Genomic DNA, 12,635 nt, shown 5'->3' with positions numbered 1-12,635 from the left:
ATCTTCAGACTTTGTGTCACTGGACTCTTTAGTCAAAATGAGTCTCCGAGTAGATTTCTTATAGGTTTTTGTTACCTAAGGAATGGCAACAGTCTTTGGTTTCTTACTCGGTGACACTGCAGATGATCTTGTGTTTGGGCACTTCACTGAGGGAGTTGGTGATGCCTTTGATGTGTCCTGTTTCTTCCTCTACAGAACATTCCCTTTAGGCAACTCGATGCTTAATGTAATAGCAGCCTCTTGGGCTTCTGATTCCTCCTTGGTGATGACTAGAGTGCCCTTGATAGGTGTGGAGGAAGAACCTTCTCCAAATTTCTCTGATAATGCCTTGATCATTTTTGTTACTTTTCTTGTAGCTTTTGGTACTACAATATGTTACTACTTATCAAGTTGCCATTAGTTTTATATCCAAAGTCATTCTATATACTCTAGTCGGTTACTACTACCGAGATATTCAGTTGGTATGCATAGTCCAGTCAGTTATAGAAGAAAGTAGTCACAGAGCCCAGTATGTACCGAGCTATCTACCGAGTATCATTCTATGTCTACCAAGCAACAAAGATGATACACTGAGTGAAACGTGTTACCAGATTCATTGAACCTGGACACACATATGAAAATGTGTTACAAGATCAAGGAACATAGAACCGTTATCACATTGGAAATTGCACTTAAAGATTGTGTATGATTTTGAGGTCATCTAACCAATGAAATATTTTGCATGGTTATTCATTTGAGAAATCATGTTTGTAAGATCAAAGCAATGAATCAGATCACCGACATAAGAGATCTATTTATATAGCATGGATTGAAGATAAAAAGTGTGAGACTTGGATATACACAAGTGTATGATGTAAGACATGTGTGATGCATAAGAAAGCACTAAGTGTAGTAATTGTTACAGAGACACAGAGGTCACCGAGAAGGATTTTAGAGAATAGTAAAAGAACAGAGTAAATAGAAGGGTTTACTAAGCTACTTTATGGGTTACCAAGGTATGCTATAGGCAAGGTAATCTTATTTTGAGCACATAGAATCTGATATAACATTCCAGATGTAAAATTGCAGATAGTTGTAAAGATTTTATTGAAAATTTTGTAGTTGTAAGAGAAACCTTTAACAGGGTAAAAGACTCTAATCAAGTCTATAAATTGTAAAGCCTCTAACCAGGTGCAGCATTTAGGTTAAGTGTTGTAAAATCCTTTAGCAAGGTAGATCTAATAGATCTTGATACTCCTAATAGGGTAAGCTATCAGAAATAGCTAAATATGTAGCTCTAACCGAGCAACCTTTATTATTGCAGTAGTGAAGTTGTGGGTGCCATCCCCACCGCAGTTTTTCTCTCTAACCAAGAGTTTCTACGTAACCAAAATATATATGTTATGGAGTGAATCATGTATGATTGTTATTTATTTGTTTTAGCTTTATGTTATGTTACAACAGTTTTTGGTTTATGCATAACAGTAAAGATATTATTGTTAAAAGGATTTGAAGTACTGATTCACCCCTCCCCTCTCAGTACATTAGCTTTCCATATTGGGCTACAAACAATCTCGGAGGATTGTGTATCTGCAAGAAGAATTAGATCATGCTAATCAAGTGATTACAAACATGCAAAGGCAAATGCAGAAATCTCTGAAAGTGAGAAGAAGATTATCTGATGATTTGCAGGACTCTCAAGAGTTAGTGGAACAAATTGAGACATCATCTAAGAACAGTATATCTAGAGAGATAGAAGAAATGATTGGAGTATTGAAAGAAAAGAACAAAGCACTGGTTGATCAACTAAAAGCAATGAAAAGAGAACATGAACATTTCAGCACATAGATGACTAAAAATCTTGATGCATTAAGGACAACTGAGAATAAAGTAAGAGATCTAGAAAGAGAGAAACAACAACTTGAAGCTTTAGTATCTGATAAGAATGATGAAACCATAAGGTTGACTGGGATTCAACAAAATATGTTAGATCAACTAGGTTATGCACATCATGAAGCAAATCTGAAAGATGATGAGAATCAAGCATTGAAACTTGAAGTATCAAGGTTGACCAATGAACTTGAAATAGAAAGGAAATCCAAAGAAACATTGAAGAAGAGTTATGAAGCATCAAAGATGTTGGATGAGAAACTGAATACAAGATGACCCTACAAAGATGCAGGACTCGGTTACAAAGGAAAAGACTCTACCGACAAGGAAATCTATACTACCGAGAGAGAAGAATTATCAAAGCAAGCAGGAATCAAGAAGAACATCAAAGGAAAGAAGCCTATTTGTAACTACTGTGGAAATCAAGGTCATACTGCCCACATGTGCCAAATCAGAAAAGGTAAGCAACCGAATGTCACTAAGTCCAATGGTTATTGTTACAATTGCAATAAATATGGTCACACATCTAATCAATGTAGGACAAAGTCTATTCACAATTATCAGAAGGGAAAATTCAAAGGGTTTTGTAAAAACTGCAATAGATATGGACATAGTACCGAGAAGTGTTGGTTTAAGCAAAAGAACTATATGTGGTCTGCACACCGAGAAAATACTAGAGGTTACCAAACTCACACAGATCCTTACCAAAGATATTCTGTAGTACCATGGGATTACAATACAAGGATATGGTGTGAAAGTTGTGGAAGATATGGTCATATAAGTGCCAAATGTTTTATAAGGTTTGGAATGAACAATCGAAGATTATGGAGAAATCCTGGTATGGCATGTTTTCATTGTCACAAGTTGGACACTTGGCTGGAGATTGTAGAGATCAACCTAGAAAAGACAATGAGGAAATAAAAGAAAAATTAAGGATGATTTGGAAAAAGAAGGAAATTGTGTCAAATGAAGAAAGCACCTTACCTACCGAGTTAGGTGCTCCTATTCCAAATTAATCGGTAAAGGTATGAAGGGACTACACTCTCTCAAGGTTAAATCTTAACAGTTCCTACTTTATTATGCACTCAATTCAAAATCTGCATAGTTAAGATGTAGTAGTAAGTTTGAAATTCTATCAAAGTCTTTTGGAGCACTATACAGGAAACCTGTCAAGTCGGTGAATATAGGAAATCTGTCAAGTCGGTGAATACAGGAAACCTATCAAGTCGGTAAATGAAGGAAGTCTGGCTACTCGGTTAAAATGCAAAAAAAAGGGAAGAAAGTTTAGTGGAACCAAGTGCATTTAATGTTTTTGACCTAACCTACACAGAGCCCAATAAGGTATATTGTGTACTTAAAGCATTTTCGCGGTCATTTTCACTCACCAAGTTTTCAAGAAGAGCAGAGCAGAGTGAATCAAGGTGATCAAACCTCCTACAAAGAAAAATTCAAGGTATTTACATCAATCTCAACACATTGCTAAGCTGGTTTACCGATCTTATCAAGTTAATATTATCTGCTAAGTGTGAAGTGTCTGTCATTTGTAAATTCTCAAACCCTAAGGATCTTTTGTTAGTTTTTATCTGGAATTTACAATGGCACCTAAGATCCAAGACCCTATTGTTGTTAAGAATGTTGAGAAGCCCTCACTAAAATACTCTTTAACTCCCAAAGTTGCATCTGAACCGGATGACAAAACCACATTTTCCCTCATCCCAGATAAAGTGTTATTAGTTGAGGATGTGAGATTCTTCACCAAATGTCATGCTGAAGAACTCGGTCACGTTGAAATCAAAGACTCCTATGATGAATTGTGCACCGATGGTAAAATGGATAACAAGTATGAGCATATTAAGATCAAGGGATTGACTGAAGCCCTAACCTATCCCTGTGTGTTCAAACCCTAGTGGGTCAAGTTTGTTCTGAGTAGAGTTCATGATGACTTCATGTGGCTAGAAGAGCAACCGTTTAAGATCACCAAGGAAATCATTCGTTTGATCACTGGTTACCCTATTTATGATCATGCCCAAGCCCAAAAAATGATATCACAGAAGGAATTGATCAGTTTGACCGAAGTAGAATCAAATTGCAGAGGTCTAAAATTAAACAATGTCACTGATGCAGAACTAAAATTTGCTATTAGAGTAATTGGTTATTGTTTCTTCCAATCAGCAAGGGAAAATAGTGTACCCTGTGCAATAGTGGACTTAGCATACAAAATTGTGAAGAAAGGCATGAAAATTGATTTATGTGAGGTATTACTAAAAAACCTATTTGAGAATCTGAACAAAATCAAGAAGCCAAAGAAGAACAACTCGGCTAATACACTAAAATTTGGATCACTGCTAGTATGCATGTTTTTCTACTTTGAGAAGTTCTTTCCAACAGTCGGTAAAGTTGTCTAGGAACTACACCGACCAATCACCCTTCAAATCAATGACTTCATCAAGAAGCTAGGTGATAATTTTAATGATATTATGGATGATTACTTCAGCAAGTTTTAGGAGAAAATGCATAACAGGTACTGGATTCCACCCCAACTAGTGGAGAAATACAAAGATGACATATGTTTTGAAGTAGACACTGATTACTGTTATGTGAATGTTGTGGAACCAAGAACTCAATCTTTGCCACCCATGGGTTACGAGATTGATTTTGACCTCACACAACAACAAATAGATGCATTCCTTACATTACCTAGGCATGCTACCGAGCTGAGGTATGGAACCTATGAAGAAATGAAGGAAAAGGTAAAAATGAGCATTGTAGTACCCAAAGCTACAAGAAAGGCAACAAAGATGATAAAGGCATTATCAGAGAAATTCAGAGAAGATTCTTCCTCCACACCTGCCAAAGGCACTATAGCCATTATCGAAGAGGAATCTGAAGCCCAAGAGGCAGCTATAACACTGAGCACCGAATTGCCTAAGGGAAAAGTGTTGAAAAGGAAGAAACAGGATCCATCAAAGGTCTCACCGACTCCTCCAACAAAGTGACCTAACACAAGAGCATCAGTAGCTTCATCAAGTAAGAAAACAAAGAATGTTACTGTTCCAAAGGTAACCAAAATCTACAAGAAATCTACTCAGAGACTTATTTTTTCAAAAGAGTTTAGTGACACCGAATCTAAAGATGCAAGCAAATTTCAGATTGTCAAGAGCAAGAAGGTAAATGTACATAGTGTTGAAAACTTTTGTACAAATCTGAAGGAATATGGTGGATTTGGAGGATTCAAATATGTTATATATGAATCTAGATCGGCTGATGAAAAGAGACAAAATGAAGAAGTTGTCATCTGCACACTTCTGAAATTCTGATTGGTTCTATTAGAAGTCTCTAATTCTCTTCCCAAATAATTATATGCACATATTGATAACAGGTGACAATATGCCCTAGACTTAGAGAAACAGATTAGAGAAAGAAGTCTTGTACATCTCTTTCCTGACATGTTGGTAGATGAAATCAAGGATCATTTGAAAAACTGCCAGACACAATTCCTCGTCAAGAAAAAGGCCTTGAAACTGATGAATGGTCTATATATTGACATAGAGAAGGAAACAAAAGAACAATGGCAAACAATCTTTCAACTCAAGGATGCTGGTGAACAAGCTGCAGTTTAAATAGTTGATGTCACCGAGCATGATCCTGATGTCACCGAGCAAGACCCTGCTGACACCATTCAAATAGATGAAGATATCATGGATACAGAGGCACCTGAACAGGAAATGATAGAAGGCAATGCATATGCAAAACTTGTATCTAGTGAATCAGTTTTGGAACAAGTTTAGCCTTATCCACCAGTCAATCAACCTGTCTCAACCAAAGCCCCTCAGGATACGGAGCAAGGCACCGAAGGTCACAAGTCTACAGCAGAAGGTACTTCTCAAGAATAGACCTCTCAAGCACCTTCTAGCACTAAAAACATTGCTACTAAGACACCAAGCACCGAGACACCAAAGGACACTATAGAGGATAAAGTTACCAACCAAAATGTTGCCTCTACCGAGCAACCTACCGAGGGTCCTCAAGCCTCACAAGCCATTGTCTTAGTTCAATCGATGAAAGGTAAAGAAAAGAAGATGAAAAAGTATAGTTTCAAAGTTGATTTGTCAAAACCAATAGTGTTGCCCAATGTTGATATATCAAAATTAAAAGGGAAAGCACTCATTGATTTCGATGAACTATGTAAAGCAAAGGCCGAACAAGAGAAACAAATGGCCATACAAAAGAAAAATAAAGTACTTCAGAAGGTAAAGACACTACTAACAGATATGCTACCTACCGCTATAGTGTCAACCGATGCATCCATCCATATTCAACTGGATGAACTCCTTAATCAAATAGATGCATCTAAATATTTGAGCTAGCTAAAAGACAAGGAGCTCACTGCTAAAATGATAGAAGAGGTACAGAAAGCTATAGCTATTGGCAAAGTTAAACTTGTCAAATTTATTACTGAGTTGTCCCCTCAACTCAAGCACATTCTTTATTTATTTTAGAAACTCTGTACATTTTCTTTATTCACTAAAGACATCAAAAATAAAACTAAAGCAATTGAGAAAGAGATCACCGATCTCTCAAATAAGTTGACCCCAGAGCCCAATTCAGTTCAGAACTTTTATACCAAGCTTCAACAACTCATGGCTCAACAATTGGAACTAAGGAATGAGGAACACAAGATCCAGATGGACATAATGACACTTCAGACATAATTCCTTCCTCATCTTTCATCCATACAAGAACAGATCAACCGAGCCACATTTCTATCTACTACACAAGAGGGAAGCACCTTAGATGGCTTAATATCATTATTGGTTGATATTCAAGCACAAAATTCCTTAATGGATAGTGTAAAGGATGCACTCTTTGTCGCTCTCACCAAAGCACAGACCAAGTACAAATCCATTTTTGACCAGTTGCCACCACTGAATGGTAACTAAATTTTGATGTTTGTCAAAAAGGGGGAGTGATATAGTACTCAAAGTATCAAACAACAGGAGTGTAGTATATAGGGGGAGTATACAAAGCAGAGTGGGCAGAGTATCCAAGAGCAATGAACAGAGTAGAGTAAGCATGAACAGAGTAGAGTAAGAAAAGAAAAAGAGCATCACACTGATCATTGATCACCGAGCATACAAATTAGAATTTTGTATAGTATATTGATAAGGGGAGTATATCTGATTATACTATTTCATTGACTAATGTATATATTGCCAGTTGAGTCAAATTTTGTAAAGTATATAGATTTTTGAGTTATGACTTTGAAAGTAGATTTTTCAAACATCTCAACTAATGTCAAAAGGGGAGATTGTTACTACTTATCAAGTCACCATTAGTTTTATATCCAAAGTCATTCTATATACTCTATTCAGTTACTACTACCGAGATATTTAGTTGGTATGCACAGTCCAGTCGGTTATAGAAGAAAGTAGTCATAGAGCCCAGTATGTACTAAGTTGCCTGCTGAGTATCATTCTATGTCTACCAAGCAGCAAAGATGATACACCGAGATGATATACACCAAGTGAAACGTGTTACCAAATTCATTTAACCTAGACACACATATGAAAACGTGTTACAAGATCGAGGAACATAGAACCGTTATCACATTGGAAATTGTACTTAAAGATTGTGTATGATTTTGAGGTCATCTAACCAATGAAATATTTTGCATGGTTATTCATTCGAGAAATCATGTTTGTAAGATCAAAGCAATGAATCAGATCATCGACATAAGAGATCTATTTATACAACATGGATTGAAGATAAATAGTGTGAGACTTGGAGATACACAAGTTTATGAAGCAAGATATGTGTGATGCATAAGAAAGCACTAAGTGTAATAACTATTATAGAGACACAAAGGTCACTGAGAAGGATTTCAGAGAACAGGTAAAAGAACAGAGTAAACAGAAGGGTTTACCAAGTTACTTTATGGGTTACCGAGGTATGCTATAGGCAAGGTAATCTTATTTTAAGCACATAGAATCTGCTATAACATTCTAGATGTAAAGTTGCAGATAGTTGTAAAGATTTTATTCAAAATTTTGTAGTTGTAAGAGAAACCTTTAACAAGGTAAAAGACTCTAATCAAGTCTATAAATTGTAAAGCCTCTAACCAGGTGCAGCATTTAGGTTAAGTGTTGTAAAATCCTTTAGCAAGGTAGATCTAATAGATCTTGCTACTCCTAACAGGGTAAGCTATCAGAAATAGCTAAATATGTATCTCTAACCGAGCAACCTTTATTATTGCAGTAGTGAAGTTGTGGGTGCCATCCCCACTACATTTTTTCTCTCTAACAAAGAGTTTATGCGTAACCAAAATATATGTGTTATGGAGTGAATCATGTATGATTGTTATTTATTTGTTTTAGCTTTATGTTATGTTACAACAGTTTTTGGTTTATGCATAACAGTAAAGATATTATTGTTAAAAGGATTTGAAGTACATATTCACCCCTCCCCTCTCAGTACATTAGCTTTCCATATTGGGCCTAACACAATACTCATCTTTACTTTATCTTTCACTTCTTCATATGTTCCATATCTCAGCTTGGTAGCATGACTTGGTAATGTAAGAAAAGCATCTATCTGATGTTGTGTGATGTCAAAGTCAATCTCATAACCCATAGGTGGCAAAGATTGAATTCTTGGTTCCACAGCATTCACATAGCAGTAGTCGTTGTCTACTTCAAAACATATGTCATTCTTGTATTTTTCCACTAGCTGGGGTGGAATTCTATACCTGTTATGCATCTTCTCTTGAAACTTGCTGAAATAATCATCAATAATATCATTGAAGTTGTCACCTAGACGTTTGATAAAGTCATTGATTTGATGGGTGACTGGTCGGTGTATCTCCCAAACTATTTTACCAACTGATGGAAAGAATTTTTCAAAATAGAAAAACATGCATACTAACAATGATCCAAACATTAGTGTATTGGTCGAGTTGTTCTTCTTTGGCTTCTTGATGGTGTTCAGATTCTCAAACATGTTTTTCAGCAATACTTCACAAAAATCAATTTTCATTCCCTTTTTCACAATTTTGTATGCTAAGTCAACTGTTGCATAGGGTACATTGTTTTCCCTTGCTGATTGGAAGAAACAATAACCTATTACTCTAATAGCAAACTTTAGCTCTGCATTAGTTACATTGTTCAATTTCAATCCTTTGCAATTGGATTCCACTCTGGTTAAGGTGATCAATTCCTTTTGTGATATCATCTTTTGAGCTCAGGCATGATCAAAAATAGGGTAACCGGTGATCAGATGAATGATTTCCTTGGTGATTTTGAATGGTTGCTCCTCTAACCACATGAAATCATCATGAACTTTGCTCAAAACAAACTTGACCCACTAGGGTCTGAAGACACGGGGATAGGTTAGGGCTTTAGTCAATCCCTTGATCTTAATGTGCTCATACCTGCTATCCAATTTCCCATCGGTACACAATTCATCATAGGTGTCTTGGATTTCAACATGACCTAGTTCTTCAACTTGACATTTGGTGAAGAATCTGACATCCTCAACTAGTAAAACTCTATCTGGGATGAGTGAAAATGCAGTTTTGTCATCTGATTCTGATGCTACTTTGGGAGTTAGAGAGTATTTCAATGAGGGCTTTTCAACATTCTTAACAACAACAGGCTCTTGGATCTTAGGTTCCATTTGTATATTTCAGATAAAAAATTAACAAAAGATCCTTAGGGTTTGAAGACTTTCAAACGGCATACGCTTATCCTCTTAGAAAATATGAAACAGAAATTCTCAACTGATATGATCGGTAAACCAGCTTAACAATGTGTTGAGATTGATGTAAATACCTTGAATTTTTCTTCGGAGGAGGTTTGATTGCCTTTGAATCGCTTTGCTCTGCTCTCTTAAAAACTTGGTAAGTGAAAAATGATCGCGTAAATGCTTTAAGTACACAATATACCTTATCGGGCTTTGTGCAAGTTAGGTCAAAAACATTAAATGCACTCGGTTCTACTAAACTGATTTACTCTCCTTTTTGTGCTTTAACCGAGTAGCCAGATTTCCTTCATTTACCGACCAGACAGGCTTCCTGTATTTACCAACTTGACAGGCTTCCTATATAGTGCTTCCAAAAGACTTTGATAGAATTTCAAACTTACTAATACATCTTAGCTATGCAGATTTTGAATTAAGTACATACTAAAATAGGAATTGTTAAAGATTCAACCTTGAGAGAATGCAGTCCCTTCATGCCTTTATCGATTAATTTGGAATAGGTGCGCCTAACTTGGTAAGTAAGGTGCTTTCTTCATTTAACACAATTTCCTTCTTTCTCCAAATCATCTATAATTTGCCTTTTATTTCTTCAGTGTCTCCTCTAGGTTGATCTCTGCAATCTTCAGCCAAGTGTCCAACTTTGTGACAATGAAAACATGTCACACCAGGATTTATCCATGATCTTCGGTTGTTCATTCCAAACCTTATAAAGCAGTTGGCACTTATATGTCCATATCTTCCACAACATTCATACCATATCCTTGTATTGTAATCCCATGGTACTGCAGCATATTGTCGGTTAAGATCTCTATGAGTTCGATAGCTTCTAGTATTTGCTCGGTGTGCAGACCACATATAGTTCTTTTGCTTAAACCAGCACATCTCGGTACTTTGTCCATATCTATTGCAATTTTTACAAAACCCTTTGAATTTTTCCTTCTTATAATTGCTAGCAGACTTTGTCCTACATTGGTTAGATGTGTGACCATATTTATTGCAATTGTAACAATAACCATTGGACTTAGTGACACTCGGTTGCTTACCTTTTCTGATTTGGCACATGTTGGTAGTATGACCTTGATTTCCATAGTAGTTGCAAATAGGCTTCTTTCCTTTGATGATCTTCTTGTTTCCAGCTTGCTTTGATGATTCTCCTCTCTCAGTAGTGTAGATTCCCTTCTTGGTAGAGTCTTTTCCTTTATAACCAAGTCATACATCTTTGTTGGGTCTTCTTGTATTCAGTTGCTCATCCAACATCGTTGATGCTTCATAACTCTTCTTCAGTGTTTCTTTGGATTTCTTTTCTATTTCAAGTTCATCGGTCAACCTTGATACTTCAAGTTTCAATGCTTGATTCTCATCATCTTTCAGATTTGCTTCATGATGTGCATAACCTAGTTGATCTGACAGATTTTGTTGAATCCCAGTCAATCTTATGATTTTATCATTCTTTTCAGATACTAATGCTTCAAGTTGTTGTTTCTCTCTTTCTAGATCTCTTACTTTACCCTCGGCTGTCCTCAATGCATCAAGATTTTTAGTCATCTGTGTGCTGAAATGCTCATGTTCTCTTTTCATTGTTTTTAGTTGATCAGTCAGTTCTTTGTTCTTTTCTTTCAACACTTAAATCATTTCTTCAGTCTCTTCAAACATACTGTTCTTAGATGATGTCTCAATTTGTTCCACCAGCTCTTGAGAGTCCTATAAATCATCAGACAATCTTCTTCTAACTTTCAGAGACTTTTGCATTTGTCTTTGCATGTCTGCAATCACTTGATTAGCATGATCCAACTCTTCTTGCAGATATACAATTCTCCAAGATTGTTTATAGCCTTCCATTGATAAGATCTTTCTCTTTAGGCAGTTAAACCCTTTTCCAAGATTCAAACTCTGATACCAATTGTTAGGCCCAATATGGAAAGCTAATGTATTGAGAGGGGAGGGGTGAATCAGTACTTCAAAACTTTTCTTCAACAATAACTTTACTGTTAAGCATAAACTAAATAGTGTTGTAACATAATATAATGCTAAAACAAATAAATAACAATCATACATGATTCACTCCATAACACATATATGTTGATTACGCAGAAACTCTTGGTTAGAGAGAAAAACCGTGGTGGGGATGACACCCACAACTTCACTACTGCAATAATAAAGGTTGCTCGGTTAGAGCTACATGTTTAGCTATTTCTGATAGCTTACCCTATTAGGAGTATCAAGATCTATTAGATCTACCTTGCTAAAGGATTTTACAACACTTATTCTAAATGTTGCACCTGGTTAGAGGCTTTACAATTAATAGACTTAGTTAGAGTCTTTTACCCTGTTAGAGGTTTTTCTTACAACTCAAAATATTACAATCAAATCTTTACAAAATATCTGCAACTTTACATCTGGAATGTTATAGCAGATTCTATGTGCTCAAAATGATATTACCTTGCTTATAGCATACCTCGGTAATCCATATATTAACTCGATAAACCCTTCTGTTTACTCTGTTCCTTGACTGTTCTCTGAAATCCCTCTCGGTGACCTCTATGTTTCTCTGTCAACTGTAATAGTCATAATACTTTGTAATTTCTCATGATTTTCCTTTTTCATACAAATCTTGCTTCATACACACATGCACTCACATATGCACATATATGTCTAATCCTGAATTCATGTTGTATAAATAGATCTCTTATGTCGGTGATCTGGTTCATGCTTCGATCTTACAAACATGATTTCTTGAATGAATAACCATGCAAAATATTTCATTTGTTAGATGACCTCAAAATCATACACAATCTTTAAGTGCGATTTCCAATGTGATAATAGTTACTTGTTCCTCGATCTTTGTAACATGTTTCCCATATATGTCCAGGTTCAGTGAATCTAGTAACATGTTTCACTCGATGTGTGTTCACTCGGTATATCATTCTTGCTGCTCGATGGACATAGAGTGTTACTCGATAGACAGCTCAGTGTACACTAAGCTCTGACACTAGTTTCTTATATAACCGACT

Source organism: Cryptomeria japonica, chromosome 3 (assembly GCF_030272615.1).
Source record: "Cryptomeria japonica chromosome 3, Sugi_1.0, whole genome shotgun sequence".
NCBI lineage: Eukaryota > Viridiplantae > Streptophyta > Pinopsida > Cupressales > Cupressaceae > Cryptomeria > Cryptomeria japonica.
The sequence above is the reverse complement of the archived record's forward strand: the minus strand, read 5'-3'. Positions refer to the sequence as shown.